The 18900-nt window shown below is 50.7% G+C and overlaps 1 protein-coding gene across 5 annotated transcripts in view; it reads left to right on the top strand.

The window, feature by feature from the left end:
- Positions 1–738: 738 nt before the first annotated feature.
- Positions 739–18900, top strand: part of Cpt1a (carnitine palmitoyltransferase 1A) — a 63699-nt gene continuing 45537 nt past the window's right edge. The window contains exons 1-2 of one of the 5 annotated variants that reach the window (XM_031389079.1): positions 739–872; positions 2081–2201. The gene's annotated coding sequence lies outside the window, so the exon portion shown is untranslated. Of the gene's footprint in view, positions 873–953; positions 976–1153; positions 1663–2080; positions 2202–18900 lie in introns of those variants that run through there. The other 4 variants (XM_031389080.1, XM_031389081.1, XM_031389084.1 and 1 more) reach the window with 4 other exon arrangements.

Here is an 18900-nt window from a genome sequence, read left to right on the forward strand (position 1 = left end):
TCTGGCCTGACTTCTCTGCACCCTATTCACAACTCACCCTGCAACCTTCGTTCCCTGTGTGCTGCCAGCGATCCCTCTCCAGAAGCCACTCTGTACCGGGTTCCAATCGCTCCCCTACTGACACCTATTAGATCTCAGCGTTCAAAGAGTACTTCGATTCTGTAGCTTTTTGACGCTGACACTTGAATCCAGGACCTTACACAGGACAGGAATGAACGGCTTTAGGAGCTACATCCCACACCCTAATTGCTCCGCAGATGAGATTTTGGCTTTTTTTTTTTTTTTAACCCTGACAATTTTATCCCAGGGAGACTATGAGTGTATTAGCCTCTGGAGCCAACCTGTACCAGGATGACAAACATCTGTTACTCAGGCTTGGGACTTGGGCTTACTTCTTCATTCCGTGATGTTAGGCAAGCCGTTCCTTTTCCCGCCAAGCGCTCACCCCCATTTTAAAAATAATCAGCCAAACAACCAAACAACCAAAAAGTCTGGAGCAGAAACATCATAACCCCCGCAGGGTTGCAGAGTTTATGTGCGGGTTAGTGTAAACCGCGAGTGTAAGCCAGGCATGATGCAAAGAGCTTTTATGGGCATGGCTTTAATGAGTTGGCCCCTTTTGTAGATGAAGAAACTGAGGCTTGCAAGGTAAGGAATGTTGTCCTAAGTCTGCTGTTGACAAGCTCGGGTCCTAGCCTCAGTTACTGAACTCCTCCCGGCAGCCCCGCCCCGTCCAGGCCCCGCCCAACCCCGCTCGCGCCGCAGCCCGCCCCGCTCAGCCAATCACCCGCGGCGCGCATCGGTGCGCTTGGCCTCTCCTGCCCGGACCCGGACTCCGCTCGCTCATTCCGCCGCCGCCGTCCGCAGACTCGGTAAGACTCCGCGAGGGCAGCGCTGCGGCACCGCCCTGTGCTGGGCGCGCGGGTGTCAGTCATCCTTGGGAGCGCGGAGGGAGACCCAGACTGTGCCCGTAGGGTACGCATCGGAGCTGCGCCTTGGAGAAGCAGAGGGCACCCTCCCCCGCGCAGTGACGGGTCTGGGATCCCGGGACCGGAGGAAAGATGCTTGGTTCCCAGACTGGGCAAGATGCCTCCGCTCGGGACGCTTGGGACCCCGGCTCTTGGTGTCCCGCCCCACGGTGGATTCTCTCACCGCGTGGGTTTGAGGTCCTCATTGCCCTGTGAAGGATGCTCAGGATTAGGCATGACTCCTTGGTCCCTGACTAGTAGGGGCGTCCACTCCCCTTCCGACCCGTTCTCACTCCCCACTCCGCGGGTGGCTTGGGGCCAGTGTGGACGGCGAGCCCTTTCCACCTGCCACTCTGCAGGAGGATTGGTTCTCGGGGTCCTGAGGGTCGGGCTCGGCAGTAGGAAGGATGCTCCGCCAGGGGACTTGGCAGGTGGCCGGTGCCCTCTCCCCGTGCGGGTCCCTGCAGTACAGCCTTCGGGACACACCCTTGGCGCAAAGACTTAAGTGTTTCGCACCCCTCACCCGCTGTTTTGCCCGGGATTCAAGGGCAGGTGGGTGTCCAGTGACTGCCCAAGGTCGCGCCGGGACCGGAGCCCGGGAGGGTGGGGGCGTCACGTGACCTGGCCTGTGCGAACTTGGCCTGGGACAGTCGGACGGCGAGGTCTGAGCAGCCCCGCGGTGCCCTAACAGCCGGTACCCTTCGTTTTTCTTCCTCTTCTTGTTGTAAATCGGGTCTGGTTTTCATTGCTGTCACAGAATACAGAAGAATGCTCACGTTTTAAAGGAGTTAAAAAGTTCCTAGTGTGAACCAGGCTAGATGCAGTCAAGCTCAGTGCTCTCAACTCTGGGCCGACTCTCGCTCGGCTCCTTTCTGTTCCGTGCATTCAAATAGTTAGTTGTCCAAGGACAGATTTTAGTCGGAAACTGCTAACTTTGGAAGTTCGCAAATAAAATGAAAGTGAGTTTAGATTTCGGAACGCGTATTTAGTTACAGCATTTTGTCGCACAGGCGTCTGGTTTCTGGTCGTTCCTGATATTCAAGCGTGTTTATCTCTGTCAAAACCGCAAGCCAAATGACTAAAACACAGCTTTGGCCTTTTATTTGTGCCAGCAAGCATACATCACCACCACCACCCCCTTCCTAGTCGGTCGACTCCGGGCTCAGTGAGGACGTAAAGCAGAGAACTGTGGTGCGCGGAGGACTGCACTCCCGGGGCAGTGCATAGCAGTAGGTAGGTCTGGGCAACGTCCGCATTCGGAGTCTTTGGCTGGACTGGTTTTGCTGCAGCACCAAGAGCTCTTTTGTCATGTAAATTACTGGTTTCTTGCCTGTGATGCCTCGTTAGTCTTAACTTTACACTTGAATTTTCTCTTTTATCTACTTATTTACTCTTTTAAGAATTGAGATAGAGTCTGCTGTAACACAGGCTGGCCTCCAGCCTGCTCTGTACCCAAGGTTGGCTTTGAACCCCTGATCTCCTCCCTGCACCTACCCCCAAGTGCTGTGATTATAGGCGTGCACCACTACGCCCGGCTTTGAATTCCCCTTAACCGTCTCTGGAATCCAGCCCGGGTCAGGTTTTGTATCAAAAGTGGCCGAAGCGGCTGGCTTCCTGCACAAGACAAAACCTTTCGAGTTTGAGCTAGAAAGCCACCTGACTGCAGATGAGGGACGGAACGCCTCCCTTCCGCCGCCGCTGCGCTTGGCCCTGACCCAGTGGTCACGCAACGGGCAGGCCTGGATCTCTCGGGAGTTTGGGGCGCTGGCCAGAGCTTACCCAACCCTGATTCCTCTTGCCCGTTTTGCCCATTCATAAAAGCGCTGTAATTTTTACTTTTTTTTTTCCCCTTGGGTTTCGCAGTGAAACCCTTTGAGGCACGGTGCCGGCTGGCTGTTTGGTTGTAAGCGACATCTGTCCTCAGACAAAGCGGGCCGGTGGCTCCGGGGTGGCGCGCTGGGATGGCAGCGGCAGCGCGTCGCTCCGGAAGGCCTGCGTGGGCTCGGCCGGTGGAACAGGATCCGAGCGCCCCGGACGCGCCGGCACGGGGGCGGGGCTCCCGTAACCTTTCCCCTACTTTTCTCAGCCGTCACGTGACCCCGGCCGGGTGAGGGAAGGGGCGGGGCGGGAAGCCGCGGTTGCTGGTGCCCTTCCCTTCCCCAGCGCCTTGAACTGGCAGTCAGGCTCTGCAGGCCGCTAGAGCCATGAGGCTATGCTGTACTTTGACCGTTTGAAGGGGGTGGTTTTTTTTTTTTTTGGTTAGAAAATATGTTTAGTTACTCTGTATAGATATTTACCGGTAGGCCGGAGTCTTATGGCTGGTGGAAGTCTGCATTTGAATGAGTTTAGAATAAAATGGTAGTCCAAGGTGACTCATTTTAAAGTGTGTTTAGCAGATGTCCAGTCCCCTGAAGGAGGGAGAGTCGCTGGAAACCTGGGAGTTAAGGGACAGCCTGGGAACGGCAAAGATCCATCCTCAGCTCAGGAAAGAAGAAAAAGGAAGGGAGATGTTAAGCCGGTGGCGCGCCTAGTAGGCTTAAAAAAGGATTACTGCACACTTGAATTAATGCCAATTTAAGCTCTTAAGGCAAGAATTTTTGTTGTGAGGAAAATAAGCCTGCTGCCAAGCCTGACGACCTGAGTTCGATCCATAAACTCGCAGGGTGAAAGTGATCCCGACTTCCGCACACATGTTATAGCGTGTACTCAACCGCCACCATAAGTAAACAAGATACATGTTTTTGTTTTAAGTAAAAAAGCAATACCAGCATTTTGTGCAAAGTTAAAGAGGTGAAAATGGGGTGTCGTGCGGTCACCTCCTTACTTGGTAGTTACTGCAGTTCGTTCAGGACTGTGATGGTGTATACCCGTACCATCTAGCCCTTGGGAGGAAGCTAGAGGAGAGCCGGACTTAAGGCCAGCTACCACTGTCATTGAGTTGGAGTTCTTTGTGGTATACACAAGAACTTGTCTCTAAACCAAACCTAGACTGCAAAGTTGTTGTTTTTTTAAATGTCTTACCTAATACAAGGAGTAAGTTCTACTTGTTGATTTCAAATATTTGTTGCTTTTCGTACTCTTCACCTTGAACCCCATGCAAATATTGAGGTGGACATTGGGTCCCCGCCGGCCCTGGGCTAAGGCCAGCTTTGCCCTGTTTAGGTAATGTGGCAGCCTGGTTCTGAGAAGTGCCCACCCTTTGCCCTTTTTGTGCGAGTTGTTCTGACCTTCAGGAATGTTTATCAGAAGTTAATAACCGTGGGCATGCTGCCCACTGACGGCCTGACACTTGGGTAACTGCCACTTGGAAGGTTGGGAAACAGGGTGGCTGCTAACCTTGCCTCTGAGGAGTGTCAACCCGTGTTGTGCACAGACCCATTTAGGTAAAAATGTAAGGGAAGCTTGGTGTGGAACAAAACACCTATAATCCTAGAGTTTGGGGGATGGTGCTGAGGCAGGAGGATTGCATGGCTTGTCTCAAAAAAATAAATAAATAAATAAAAATTAAGCAAACCAAACCAAAAACAGCCATCACAGGATTAGACTGGGTTGTCCATGCCTATAATCCCAGCCCTTAGTAAGTAGAGACAGAATATTAGTAGTTCAAGATCAGCCTCAGTGACATACCTGGTCTAGGGCTAGCGTGGACTACATAAGACCTATTTCAAAAACAAGAAAAAATACTGTGTTATAAACTGGTGTTAATGCACTGGTGTAATGCACTCATGTACTGGTGTTAAGCACTGGTGTTATATATTGGTGTTACACAATGGTGTTTATGCACTGTTGTAATGCAACGGTGGGTGTTAATGCACTGGTGCTAATGCTGCACTGGTGTTATACACTGGTGTTAATGCACTGGTGTTAATGCACTGGTGTAATGCACTGGTGTAATGCACTGGCATTATACACTGGTGTTAATGCACTGGTGTAATGCACTGGTGTTAACACTGGTATTATACACTGGTGTTATACACTGGTGTTAATGCACTGCTGTATTGCACGTGTGTTATACACTGGTGTGATGCACTGGTGTTATACACTGGTGTTAAAGTACTGGTGTTAATGCACTGCTGTAATGCACTGGTGTTATACACTGGTGTAATGCACTGGTGTTAATGCACTGGTGTTATACACTGGTGTAATACACTGGTGTTAATGCACTGGTGTTATACACTGGTGTTATGCACTGGTGTTATACACTGGTGTTATACACTGGTGTAATGCACTGGTGTTAATGCACTGGTGTTATGCACTGGTGTAATGTACTGGCTCGTGGCACTTAGGAACACAAAGTTCATCTATACTCTTTCTGTCCCTTTCTCCTCTGTGTGTGGTCCAAGGAGCTGAGTCTCACTTCTGTTTCTTAAGTGCCTCTAGAATTTGTCTTCCTCAGTCTCCCTGACCCTGTGCAGGCATGCCAATCCTTGCAGAAGGAAGGACAGGTTGGGGCGCCTTTTCTCCACTGGACTGATCCAGCCTACTGGTATTAAGGGAGTGGGGGCTTTGGAAGTTTCACTGGTTACACCCCTAGAAATTAATGCTCAAGAGGGAGGGCTTAGAGGAAGTGGTTGGCCCCTGCCTCAGTGAGCTTCCATGGTCTGTGGCTCTGGACTGCCTTACCTGACACTCCCATTCCATCCAGGCCACATGCTCTCTACAGTGACCATACCCACACCCCCCTCTCTTCTTTAGGGTTCCCTTGGCTTTGGGTAAAGCCATGAATAGAGAATTTAACATGCCTTGTTATCATGCCCTGAAGGGATATTTATATGTTTACAAGGACAGTAAGTGACTCCCCACAACCCTGTCCCCCATGAAACAAGAGTCTTACCATGTAGTCCTGGCTAGCCTGAAACTCACTGTGTAGACCAGGCTGACCTTGAACTTCTGATCTTCTTGCCTCCACTTCAGCTAAAAACTTGGCCCTTTATGAAACTGGTTGGTTTATTACAATGTTCACCCCTAGCTTCCCAGCAGCTGCCCCGAAAATGCTACAAGGAAGGTCTAACCCTGGAGCCCATTGCGCCCTGTGGGTCTGTGAAGGTAATCTGAAAAGAAATGAATGAGCTGCCCATGTTAGCCGGAGTTAGAAAATAGACTGAGGTACCCCATGCTGATACTGAAGCATTGAGCTGGGTGGGGGTTGGAGGAAAGAACCAGGACAGACACCCACTTTCTTGAAGGACAAGTGTTGACCGCTCAGGTTCCTGCTGGAATGGCAGAGTGTGGCCTTGAATTAAAGAGGCAGTTCTATGTTCTATGTCTGCACGAAGTAGCATCCTTCAGTTGATGAGAGCTCAGGCGCTCTGTACTGCCTGCCCGTGCTGCTGATAAAGTGTACAACAGAGGCTGATGTTTGTCAGTGAGCCATAGCTCTGGAAGTGAACCCAGATCTGGATTGTAGCCATCCCCACAGTTAGGCCCAAGTCACCTGCTGTCACAGAGAGGGGCTCTTCGTGGCAGCCACCACCCCCATACATGCACACCTAGATTGATGGTGAGGTGTGGACATGTCTGGGTGTTCATTTCCTTTTCTGTACAATGGCAGCTCTGATACCTGCTTTTTCATGTCCCTTGAGTCCCAGGAGACTCCAATTAGAAGTGAGACTCAGTCTTAGCATTCAGGTGGCAAAGATAGGCTGATCTTTTAAGTGTGAGGCCGGCCTTGTCTTCCCAGAGTATGACCTACGTACAGTCTTGAACTTTAGAATGCCTTTTTTTAAAAAAAAGATTTATTAACCCCTAAGCCGTGTCTCCAGCCCCATCTAACAGCATTTTCTACCCGGAGGTGGCCTGTGGCGTGTGATTCCTACCCCTATAAATCAGAACATTGTAGATACAGGTTCTAGATGCCAGTGTCAGGACTGCAGCAGGATGGGGTTTTCTGATGGTCACCATGTTCTGCATTGCTTGTATTGCAGATCTCAGGTTGCTGAGGTGACAAACATGGATGGGATGTGCAGGACAGTCCCTGAGGATTTGGGAACATGTGTGGAAACAGTGGTATGAGGAGTTCAGTTTCCTTGAGCTAATAGATGCATACCCCTTCCTAGCAGTCAAGAGTTCAGGCTGGAGTCCTGTTGTGGCAAGATTGGATCTATGTGCTGTTGCAGAAGGACTTCTCTTATCACTAAAAATTTTTACATGTATTTTTTTTTTTTGGTGTGGTGAGGCAGAGGGGTGTGTGTGTGTGTGTGTGTGTGTGTGTGTGTGTGTGTGTGCGTGAGCATGCACACATGACCTGTGAGGAGGTCAGAGGACAGTTTGTGGAACTTGGTTCTCTCTCTCTCCTGTGTGGGTCTCTTGACAACTGAACTCATGTTGACTTGGTAGCAAGAGCCTTCTCCTGCCAAACCATCTTGCTGGTCCCCTTCATTATTTTGTTTTTTTATTTTTTGAGGCAGTCTTATTTATGCATGCTGAGCTTAAACTCACTATGTAGTTGAGGACAATCTTGAACTTCTGATCATCCTGCCTCCACCTCTTGAGTGCTGGGATCACAGGCCTGTGCCACCAAGCCTGCTTTCTCAGTGTTGGAGATGCAGGGATTACAGGCCTGTGCTACCAAGCCTGCTTTCTCAGTGTTGGAGATGCTGGGATCATTACTGCATCCTGCATGCTAGGCAAGCACTCTGTCAACTGAGCCATATCCCCAGTCCTGGTTATTTCCTTTGGAAGTATGTCCTTGGTGGCTTCCCCTAAGTCTGTTTTGCCAAAGTCACATTTCTCTGATTGCCAGTTCTTAATGATGTGGTGCAGTTTACAGCCTAAATTGGACTTCGCTTTACTTTGAACTTTTCTTTTTGATATGGGAACTTACTAAGAAGCTCTGGCTGGCTTGGAACTGGAGATGTAGACCAGGCTGGCCCCAAATGTATAGTGATCCTTCTGCCTCCTAGGATTACCACCACACCCAGCTTTTATTTCATTATTATTGTTATTATTTTAAATTGAGATAGGATCTCGTTGTAGCTTAGGCCGGCTTTGTAGCCACGGATGCTTTTGAATTTATGATTCTGTAGCCTTCAGCTCCCTAGTGCTGGAGATGGAACTATTCAGCATCCTGTCCAGCTTGAGTTTTTACAGTGTGTGGTAGGTGGGAGTTCTGTTGTTATTTTGGGGGGGGGGGATGTAGACTAAATTGAAAATAGATTGAAATTTTATTTTTACCATCCAAATACTAACCAGGCCTGACCCTGTTTTGCTTCTTTTAAAATCAGACTGTTTAAAATGGTATAGCCAGGGCTGGAGAGATGGCTCAGTGGTTAAGAGCACTGACTGCTCTTCCAGAGGTCCTGCGTTCAATTCCCAGCAACCACATGGTGGCTCACAACCATCTGTAATGGGATCCGATACACTCTTCTGGTGTGTCTGTAGACAGCAACAATGTACTCTCATATATAAAATAAATAAATAAATCCTTTGAAAAAACATTTAAAAATACAGTAAATAAAATGGTATGGCCATAGACCAAAATTTGTTTTCTGACCTGATCTGAACTACTGTGTCCAGCCAAACAATGCCAATTGTTTATGGTGATGTGCCACACTGTGGGAAAGTCACCAATGGCTGAACTACATAATGCAAATGAAGACTGTTCAGGCTTGAATTCCAGGTATAGCCTTTCACAGTGAGTTCCTGTGAACCCGTCACCTATACACTAATATAACAGCAACAACAAAATTGAAATCTCATAGTCAGCGTAACAGTTTTCAAGGTGGAGTCTTTCAAGCAAGTGGTCTAGTGTCTTGGTCTGGATTGGTTCTTGGATTGGATTAGTTCTCATAGGCACAGAGCCTTGGGCCTGCTTTCTCTCCTCCACACGCTTCCACTGTTGTCCAGGCTTCTACCACCCCAGTGCCTTCTCCCATCCAAGGGCATAGCAAGGCCCTCACCTAGAAGGAGTGATCCTGAACTTTTCAGTCTCTGGACCTAGAAATGAGACCCATACATCTCTTTATAAAATGCCTGCCCTCGGCCACTCTGTTACAGCAACTGAAAATGTACTAAGACGTTCCTTCACCTTCCTTGTACCCTGAGCCCACAGAAGGCACAAGGTGAAAGCGGTTCATCTCCATCTGGATATAGCAGTTGTACTCAGGTTTTTAAGTCTCTTTTTTATTTTTGATGTGTGTGCATTTTACATGTGTATGTAGCCCAGAGGCTGCAGGGAATGCCCTCTTCAATTACTCTTCAGCTTTATTTTTTTCTTTGAAACAGAAGTGTGTGTGTGTGTGTGTGTGTGTGTGTGTGTGTGTGTGTAATGGCCCTGGTTGTCCTGGACTTATTTATTGACCAGGCTGGCCTCGAACTCCCAGAGATCCACTGCCTCTGGCTCTCGAGTGCTAAGACTATAAAGGTATACCCAGCCTTTCTAAATCGGAGTCATTTCTGTGTAGCGGAGCAGAACACCCCCAGACGTTAGACCCCACCAGCAGCATCTGTTCAGGGACAGGGCCCAGGGCTCCTCAGCCTGGTGCTATCCCTAGTGAGAGATGCCTGCCATGTTCCTGGATGCCCTGCCTGGAATTCTGTTAAGGTGCCACTTCCTGTGGGTAACCCTTTCTCTAAGGATTTCCAGAGGTTGTTTACTGCTAGTTAAGATGGACAGCTGGTGAGGGATTAGAGCTGCAGGCAGAGCCTGCGCCTGCCTGTCGGTGAATTATGCAATTCTGGTGGGCACCTAGGTCATCCTGATAAGAGTTATTAGCCTTGGTCCTCATTTGTAATAATTGAATTTTCCTGCTGGCTGCCATCTATCTTTTTGGCTACAGCAGTGACATAGCCGATGTGTGTTGCAACTGCAGGAATCTTTTGCTGGCCTTTGCTGTCACAGCTGCTACTGCACATTGAAAGGTAAGGACATGCCCGTTGGAGCTGAGCCTGGACCCAATTCCTGCTTTACAGTTGGCTGGCTGTGACCTTACGAAAGTGTTTGACATCTAAGTCTTGTTTTCCTCATCAGTGAATGGAGACAGCCATGGATTCATTAATTAGAGTTGTAGTTAGAATTTAACGAGCTGATGGGTGTAAAACAAATTAATAATAATAATAATAACAATAACAATAATAATAACATACAGCAGGTGGCCCATGCTTTTAATCCCACTTAGTCAACAGAAGGTGGATCTCTGTGAGGTCAGGCTGGGCAGGGCCTCATAGACCCTGTCAAAAAAAGAAAAGAAAAAGACCTGGGCTGAGGAGATGGCTCAGTGAGTTAAGTGCTTGTGTGCAAGCATGAGGACCTGAGTCCAGGTCCCAGCACTAACATAAAAAGCTGGGAGCAGTGGTGCATATCGGTAATCCTAACCCTGGGACTAAAGACAGAGACAGGAGGATCCCTGGGGCTTGCTAGCTAGCCAGCTTCGCCATATCGGTGGTCTCTGGGCTCTGAGAGAGACCCTTTCTCAAACAAGGTAAAGAGTGATGGTCACCAATTTGGACACATGCATTCACGCACAAAATAAGAAGGGAATTGTTTGGTTTGTGTCAAGCAGTTATTAGGTAAACCTCACATTTTCTTTGCCATGAAAACAAGCCTGTTTGCCGCCATCCCGTTTGCCTTGCTAGTATACGGTGAGTCACCTGCCTGCCTGTTGTCTTGTCTGCCTGTCTACCGACCTATCTGGCTCCCCATCTATGGGCTGCAGGGCTGTGTTGCAATACTCCCTAGGGCACAGAACCCATTTGCATAATTCAGTTACTCAGAAGCCCGAGTCTTACTGTTTGATTTATATGGTGGACACTGCTCATTGCAATTTCTCTGGCATGTGCCAGTTTCTGGCGGTGTGCTGGGCCTCTCCTGAACTTTACCCTCCTTTCCTAGCTGGCTGCCTCTCAACTCTGCAGCCCCAGGAGCTACAGGAAGAGCAGGGAGGCAGAGAGGGTCTGGTCTGGAAAGGGAAGCGGGTCTTTTCATGGGGTGGCAGTTTGGTGGCATAGCCAGTGTTAGGGCTCATGGGCTGACCTCGGAGGTGAAATGGTTTTGATGCAGAGGGCTTGACTATGGAAAAAGCAAGCCCAGTGGGCAAGTCCCATCAGCAAAGCTCAGAGGACTGGCACTTGACACCAAGCCATGTTATTAAAATGAAGACATTCTCAAGTCAGCAAGAAGCCTCAGTGGGTAAAGTGCTTGCTGTGCAGGCCTGGTGACCTGAGATCAACCCGCAGATCCCACACAGAGGAGAGAAGACACTCCACAGAGCTGTCCGCTGACCTCTACACATGCTCAGTGGCATTTCCCCCAGTCCTGCACACACACACTCGCACAATACTAAAGACAAATTTAAAAATGAAGGCAGTCTTGGCAGAGGCAATCACGCTGGAGCCTGCAAAGTTCTTGTGATTTGATCAACAGCACTAAGCTGTGGTGTCTTTGAAAAGCTTTCAGCTTATTCGGGGGATGATTAAACACGGCTTGGGAAGGGGAGTCCTCTGCGAGAAAGCAGAGGTCAGTGCATGAGTGCATCTTGAGGCGTCTCTGTGCTTTGGGAATGTGAAGTCAGTAGCTGGCTAAAACCGGGCCCTGAGGGAGCTAACTGTGATGAAAGGTGAGAACAGGTATGGCCCAGAAGAGGCTAAGGAGATGGATCAGACAGTAAAGTAAATGGGGACCGGAGAAAGGTCAGATGTGGCAGTGCACGCTTGTAATCCCAGCTCTGGAGAGGTGAACACAGGAGCATCTCTGGGGCTTGCCACCAGCCAAGTCAGCCTAGCTGAATTAGCCAGTGAGAGAAGCTTGGCCCCTGGGGAACAACACCCAGGATTGATCTCTGGTACTCTCTCTCTCTCTCTCTCTCTCTCTCTCTCTCTCTCTCTCTCTCTCTCTCTCTCTCTCTCTCTCTCTGTCTCTCTCTCTTTCTCACACACACACACACACAAAAGAACCTAGTGCAGGTGGAGATACAAAATTGCAAACAGGTGGCATTAAACACCAGACCTAACACTAAGCTTGGTTTTCAGTGCAGGTCTCTTGTTCTGCATTGCAGTAAGGGGCTTAGGGGTCTGCAGCAACCCTCCTTGGGAGTTCCTCCTTGGCAGGTGCGATGTGAGGCTGGTATGAAGGCAGGATTGGGCCTGGAAGCATGGGGGCACCTGCAGGTCCCCAGACAAGAAAATTGGCAGGTAGGATTTAGGAGTGGGCATTCACCCACCGCACTAACACTGCCACCTGGGGCAGGGCAAGAGCCAGGTCTCCATACTTGCGTCTTTGTCTTCTCTCTGACACCAGATACCACAACCTAGTCACACACCTAACAGAGTTTTTAACTTTAGGTATGACGGATTTATCCCTGGATGTCTTCCTGGTACCTGGGGTGAGGGTGGAGGTTCCTGCCACAGAAACCACCTGCGGTTTTGCCCTGAGCCATTGTGAGGACACAGGGCAAGAAACTGTGTTGTGTTAGGAACAATCCCAGAGGGGCCTTTCCTGTGTACCTGGCCAGACTTGCTTCTGGGGGTGAAGCAGTCGGTGTTGACCCTACAGGGTGTGTCCCATGTAACCCTTTTCCTCTGGTTTTGATTTCTAGTCCAAAGGTAAAGCTAGGTGTGGTGGTATATATATACTGTAATCCCAATATGAGGGTGACCACAAGGTCAAGGCCAGTCTGGTGTAGACCCTGAGTTGTCCTTACTGAGCAGCTTGGGAGGAATAGTGAGTGGCAGAGGGTAGGTTAAAGCCCTTCTCTCTGTGTCCATGTGTTTCTTATCATGCTTCTTCCCAATGTGTGTTCTTGTGGCCCCAACTTGGGGCTCAAGTGCATGCTCTACAGGTGTAGTCCCTATGATCCTGGTGTATAGGGACACTTATCTTTCCATCTTGTGCTGTAATGGCTCAGCCTCTGGGGGAATATACAAAGCAGAGCTTCACAGGGCACTTGGGACACCTCTGTGAGTGGTAGCAGAGGCTGGGGAATCGGGAGGGGCACTAAAAAGCCAGATCTATGCCCAGGCAAGGAAGGGTGCAGGTTGAGGAGGTGCTGGTGGGCTGACACGCCTCCTTCCTCTGTGGGTTCTGTGCCTGGGTGGGTGAAGCAGAGGCAGGGAAATCAGTTAAGGTAAGTGTGGTTCCTGCATGCCCCACTGAGGCAGACCAAGTAGGAGAGAGGTCAGGGAGAGAGGGTGCAGTTTGAGAGATGGGCTGGTGTCAACATCTGGTTACATGCACAGGTTGTAGAGGTCTGATTAGGGAAAAGGGGCCTGGTTAGCTCCCAGGGTAAAGAGAGCTAAAGAACCTATCCATGCAGAGATCAGGGGCTGGAGGTCACAGCAGACAGTGCTGTAGGCCTGGCCTATGTGATCTGAGCTGGAAAGGAGGAAAGCCTAGAAATGAGAACAGGTTCTGGGGACACAGGGCTTTAATGCATCCTACATGGAGCCATGGTGGATTCCTCCAGCTATCGTGGAGGTCTGCCGTGCCCTCCTTGCAACAGCCTTTGGAAGGGAGGAGGCAGCTGCCCAATGTCAGTGGCCTGTATCCAGGCACAGCTGGCCTGCCAGAAAGAATGGCTGGGCCAGTTGGCCCTGAGGGCCTTTCTTCTAGTACGTCAGGTTCCCAGCTTCATAGACACAAGGACGTAGCCTGTGCCCAGGCTGGGAAGGGTGTGTTCACAGAAAGGGCTTTGGGAAGGGAGGGCAGGAGTCAAAGCAGTAGGGATTCTTACTGTCCAGCCTCAGGTACCAACTGATGAGTGGATTGGCTGTCTATTGGCAGGGGGACATCAAAGAAGAATGGGGAGTGGCCTGTGGATGGGTCAGGCAGGGGTAGGTGTCACCCCAGCCTTGCTGCTTCTGAGAAAGGAATAGATTTCTAGAGAAAGGAGAGGAGGGCTCCTGGTGGGCAGACAGCTTGAGCACACTTCCTTGGGTGTCCAGGGTGAGGTGAGTGGGGGCATGCAAACTCCAGGGGGTACCGAGTTGGGGAATACAAGGGTCAATATGGCAAGATGTGCGAACCGCTTGCACACATATGCTTGCAAGTACAAATATGTACACTCACACAGACACGGATGTGAGAGAAGCCCAGGGTTCCAGGGAAGAGGTGTCTGAGTGCCTGCATGTGCATCATGTGCACCCAGTGGCCTTGGAGCCTAGAAGAAGACATTGGATCCTCTGGAGTTGGAGTCCAGGCAGCTGTTGAGCCACATAGAGTTGGTGCTGAGAACTGAACTTGGGTCCTTGGCAAGAACAGTATGCTGTATTCATTTTAAAAGTATTTGTCTTTATTCTTTTAAATTATGTGGCTATGTGTGACTATGTGCACGTGAATGAAGGTGTTCCTGAGTCCAAAGATGTCCCATCTCTCTGCAGACAGAGTTACAGACAGCTCAGAATCATGTGATGTGGGTGCTGGGAACTGAACTCTGGTCACCTGCAGTGTGTATTCTTAACCACAGAGCCGCCTTTCCAGCCCGAGGCTGTATTCTTATTTATTTATTTATTTATTTATTTTTACTTTTTATTGGTTCTTTGTGAGTTTCACACTCTGCACCCCAGTCCCACTCACCTTCCTGTCCCCTCAGATCAGCTCTTGTAACCTCCTACCCAAAATAACACACACACACACACACACACACACACACACACACACACCATAGAAAAAACATCTCATTGTACAGTCTGTCCACACATCTTCCTTTGCAAATGTACATTACAATGAGTCATTGGTCTGTTGGAAATCTCTGGCTTCTGTGACACCATCAATATTGGATCCTCACTGGGACTCCTCCAGGTTATCCTCCTGTTCCCTTGTGTCATGGAGATCCTGCAGCTTTGGATCTGCAGGACCAGCTCTTCCATGCATCCCAGCATTTGTAGATGATATAGATTTTGGGATGGGCCAATTCAGAGCCTTGGGTCTGGGCCTGGGTAGTAGCTGAGCTGGACAGCACACCCGGCTCTTCCTCATCAGCACCAAGAGGGAGAATTCGCAGCATTGTTTCAGCTAGGCCATCCAGTGCCACCATCAGCAGGAGGCAGAGTTATGCCCCCAGGCTGGCTCACCCACACCCACGCCTCCAGAGCCAGCTCCACTGTGCTGTCTAGTCAAGGCACAGGGCCCACTTAACCCAGTGCTGCAGCCAGTGAGGGGGCAGGGACAGCTCTTCTGCTCTCACACTCTGAGGGCTGGCTAACCCAGGCTTTTGCCATCAGGGCCAGCTCCACTGAGTTACCCAGGCAAGGTGCAGGGCCCACTCTTCCAAGTGCTATAGCCAGTGAGGGGGCAGAGCTAGGTTTCCGGCTCTCATGCCCTAAGGGCCAACCAACTCTCCTGACTGCGAAGATGACAAGGGGAAGGCATCACCCCTGCACCCCCGCCACCTCACAGCAGACAAGTGGCAGAGCCTACCCCCTCCGCTTTTGCCCTCAGGGTTGGAGCACCCACACACTCTTGACCAGGGCCAGCCCTACTGTGCTGTCCAGGTGAGGGGCGGGACCAGCTCATCTGCTCTCACAACCCTGTGGTCAGCCACAAGTGGCAAGAGAGGAGGGGAGTGCATCACAACCAAAACCACATCACCTCATGGCAACGTGGAGCCGGCCCTCCCCCCAACCCTACCCCACTCTCAGAGACCAGCTCACCTGTGCCCCCACCACCAGGGTCAGCTCTGCTGTGCTTTCCCAAGGGCTGCAGCTGGTGAGGGGCAGGGCTAGCTCTCCTGAGCTCATGACGTTGTGGGCAGCCTTCTGGACTGCCAGAGTCAGCTCTCCCCACCCTCACACCACGAGGTCCAGCTCTCCAGAGTGCTGTACCCCATAGGGTCTGGGCCAGTTCTGCCCAGCCCTTGGACAGCCATATGGTCTCCTACGGCGGTCCCAACTAGGGACTTCCCCATTCTCTAGTGGTAAAATGAGCCAAGGACGGCTACACTGACCCCTGCCACTGGGTAGCCATTGACTCAGACTTGGCCCTAAGCAGCAGGCTCTGGCTGGGACCTTACCATGACCCCAGGTGGCGGGGCAACTCCTCTCCAGCCTCGAGTCAACAGTTCCATCTCTTCATAATGCTCAAGCTGCCCACTTTTTCTCCTCTTCCATCTGACCACCTTTTCCTGCACATTGTGGTGGCTCCTGCTGCAGGCTGGTCATGCATCTGACGGGCCCCTGGGTGACATCCTTAGTCTGTGCTTTGTAAAGTAGCAGCAAGTGGGTGTCTACAGCCCACCTGTGCTATGTGCCAGAGGGCAGTTCTGTGGGTGGCAACGTGGTCTACAGGTCTCTGTCTTCCTCCTCCCTCATTACACTGCATGGTGAGAGGCAGGGCTCTGTGTGTCTGTGGCCTGCCTGTACCATGGGGCAGAGGGCAGGTCTGTGGGCATTTCCCCTGCCTGCACTGCGTGGCACAGCAGGACACAGGCTTCTGTCTGTCTTCCTCCATCTTTGCTGTGCTGCCTGGATTTGATTTGCTTTTAATGTGTCCTGGGCATAAGCAGCTCTGGCCACCAAGCCAGGCCTCAAGGTAGGATAAACAAAGGACTTCTAGCTGCCCTAACCCCATAAGGTTGGACTGCTATAAGGACAGCAAAGTTGTCTCTTTGCCTTTTGCTGGGGGTGAGGGTAGGATGCTGTACTATTAATTGAAGAGGGTCTGATAGCCATAGGTCTGTGTCACCAACCCACCGTTGCTGGAGCAGGTATATAGGTGAAGGTCTGTACTAACCTGTATGTGTTGTGTTTATGACTGAGCATTTGAGGAAGTGTCGGTTATGGTCAAGTTCATGGAGACTTTTGGGGAACCTTTCCAAGCTCCTTGGATTTATGGATGCTTTGCTTCCCTCCATGGGACTCTGTATGTCCCAGCCCCTCTCAAGCATCCAGCCTGCTCTGCCAGGTGCACCAGGCCTCCCATCCCACAGACTGGCCCCCAGCAGCCACTCTTGAGGGTGAACTTGCTTTTTGTGCTTTACAGAGAGCTATTCATTCTACCACAGTGGCTTCAAATGGTAGGTGAGGAGGAACAGGGGGCGTCAGACCCACAGGCTGTGGGGCACATGCGGCTAAGGATGTGAAAAGAGCCAGCATAAACCATAAAATGGCACACGCTCCGTAGTATTGAGTAGAGGTTAGAAGACAGCTTTCAGGAGTTGGATCTCTCATTCCACCCACCCGGGGATTCTGGGAATTGACTGTGAGTGGGCAGGCTTGGCAGCAGGCACCTTTCCCACGTAGCAATCTTGCTGGCCCAGATTGTTTTTTCTTTCTTTCTTTTTTTTTTTTTTCTTTTTCGTAACTTGATTTTTGTAGATAGTCAAAACGCGAGACACCCTGCCTACAGTTACTTTCCCTCTGAGGAGAAAGGCCCTATTTCGAGGGGCTCTGGAAATGCTGGCTCTGAGTCCAGGATGAGGAGGACCTTCCCCACTTAGGCCTGGGATCAGTTTGACTCAGCAGAACTGTGGTGACTGGGTTGGGACTCTCTGTGACTACAGTTTCTAGGGTGACAGAGCCTCCCACAGGGACATCTGTGCCCACCTGAAAAGTAGGGAGCTGCAGGTGGCAGTTTCTGCCAGGTGTGGGGTGTGGTCTCTGGGGCAGGAAGAGAGTGACAGGAGCAGTGTGCAGCCTGACCAGCGGGTGTAGATGGGTCTGGTCAGATACCTCAGAGTGTGGCGTGTGCACACACACGAACTCAATCCAGATCAGGTTCCCACCACAGGCCACCAAAGCCCAACTGGGCGAAACTGACTGGGGCAGGGGCTATTTACAGGAATATAGGGGAGGGGTTCCTTACAGGAGCAGGAATTACTCAAAGACAGCTGCCTCCCCAAGGCCCACCCCCCAGCATGGGTGATAGCCCACAAAACTAGGAACTTAGAGCACACTGCACACACTGCTGGCCCCTCACACCTTGGAGAGCGTCCTTTCCAGGCACCTCTGTTGTTCTAAACCTGTCAGTTAGCTTGGCTGGTTTCTGCTTCTTTTAGGCAGTTGATCTCAAGAGACTTTTTTGAAGCTTGTCTTGTCTGAGTGTTACCAGCAGCTCTATTGTTGGGCTAGTGTCAGGGGGACTCACAGCGTTTATTGCTTTCCCTGGCAGAGAGGGGCCTAGTGGATCTGGTCAGTTTCAGGGACTTCCTGGAGGTGTTTACCTGCCTGCTTAAGGAGCCTGCCTGCAGGATGGAATGTTTTGGAGGAGACGGTTACACAAGAAGTTGGCATGGGATGGGGGTGGGGGCTTGGGCTGCTGCCGCTGCCTTCCCCTTCCTCCTGTGTCCACTTGCGGTCTTCATCTTCTGCAGGACTACTTAGTGTCCATGAGAGCTCTGGCTCCTGGAGCAGACAGCTGTGTTGGATACATTCAGCGCTGTGGGGAGATCTCAGACTTGTACAGAAAAAGAGTCCAGAGGATGGAGTTTTGTGTGGTCACTGCCTACCTTTCCTGGTTCTCACTGAAACTTTGCCCACTCTTCCCCACCCAGGTCCTGGGTGCCATGAAATTTGCGTGCATGGGTGTGTGTGTGTGTGTGTGTGTGTGTGTGTGTGTGTGTGCGTGCGTGCACGTATGTGCGTGGCGTGTGTGTGTGCCTCTGTATGTATTTTGTGTGTGTGTGTGTGTGTGTGTGTGTGTGTGGTGGGGTTCATGTAGGTCAGAGGTCAGTCTTGGTTGTCATTCCCTGCACAGTCCGCCTTATTTTTTTGTTTGTTTGTTTTGTTTTGTTTTTGATTTTCAAGACAGGGTTTCTCTGTGTAGCCCTGGCTGCCCTGGAATCACTCTGTAGACCAGGCTGGCCTTGAACTCCGAAATCCGCCTGCCTCTGCCTCCCAAGTGCTGGGATTAAAGGCATGTGCCACTACTGCCCTGCTGCCTTTTTTTTTTTTTTGAGGCAGGGTTGGCCTGAGCAGATCCCTTGGTGAGGCAGGCTGGCTGGTGAGTTCAGGGGATCCCCCTGTGTTTGCCTCCCAGTGCTGGAATTACATATGTGGCCCACCA

Source organism: Mastomys coucha, unplaced genomic scaffold (assembly GCF_008632895.1).
Source record: "Mastomys coucha isolate ucsf_1 unplaced genomic scaffold, UCSF_Mcou_1 pScaffold21, whole genome shotgun sequence".
NCBI lineage: Eukaryota > Metazoa > Chordata > Mammalia > Rodentia > Muridae > Mastomys > Mastomys coucha.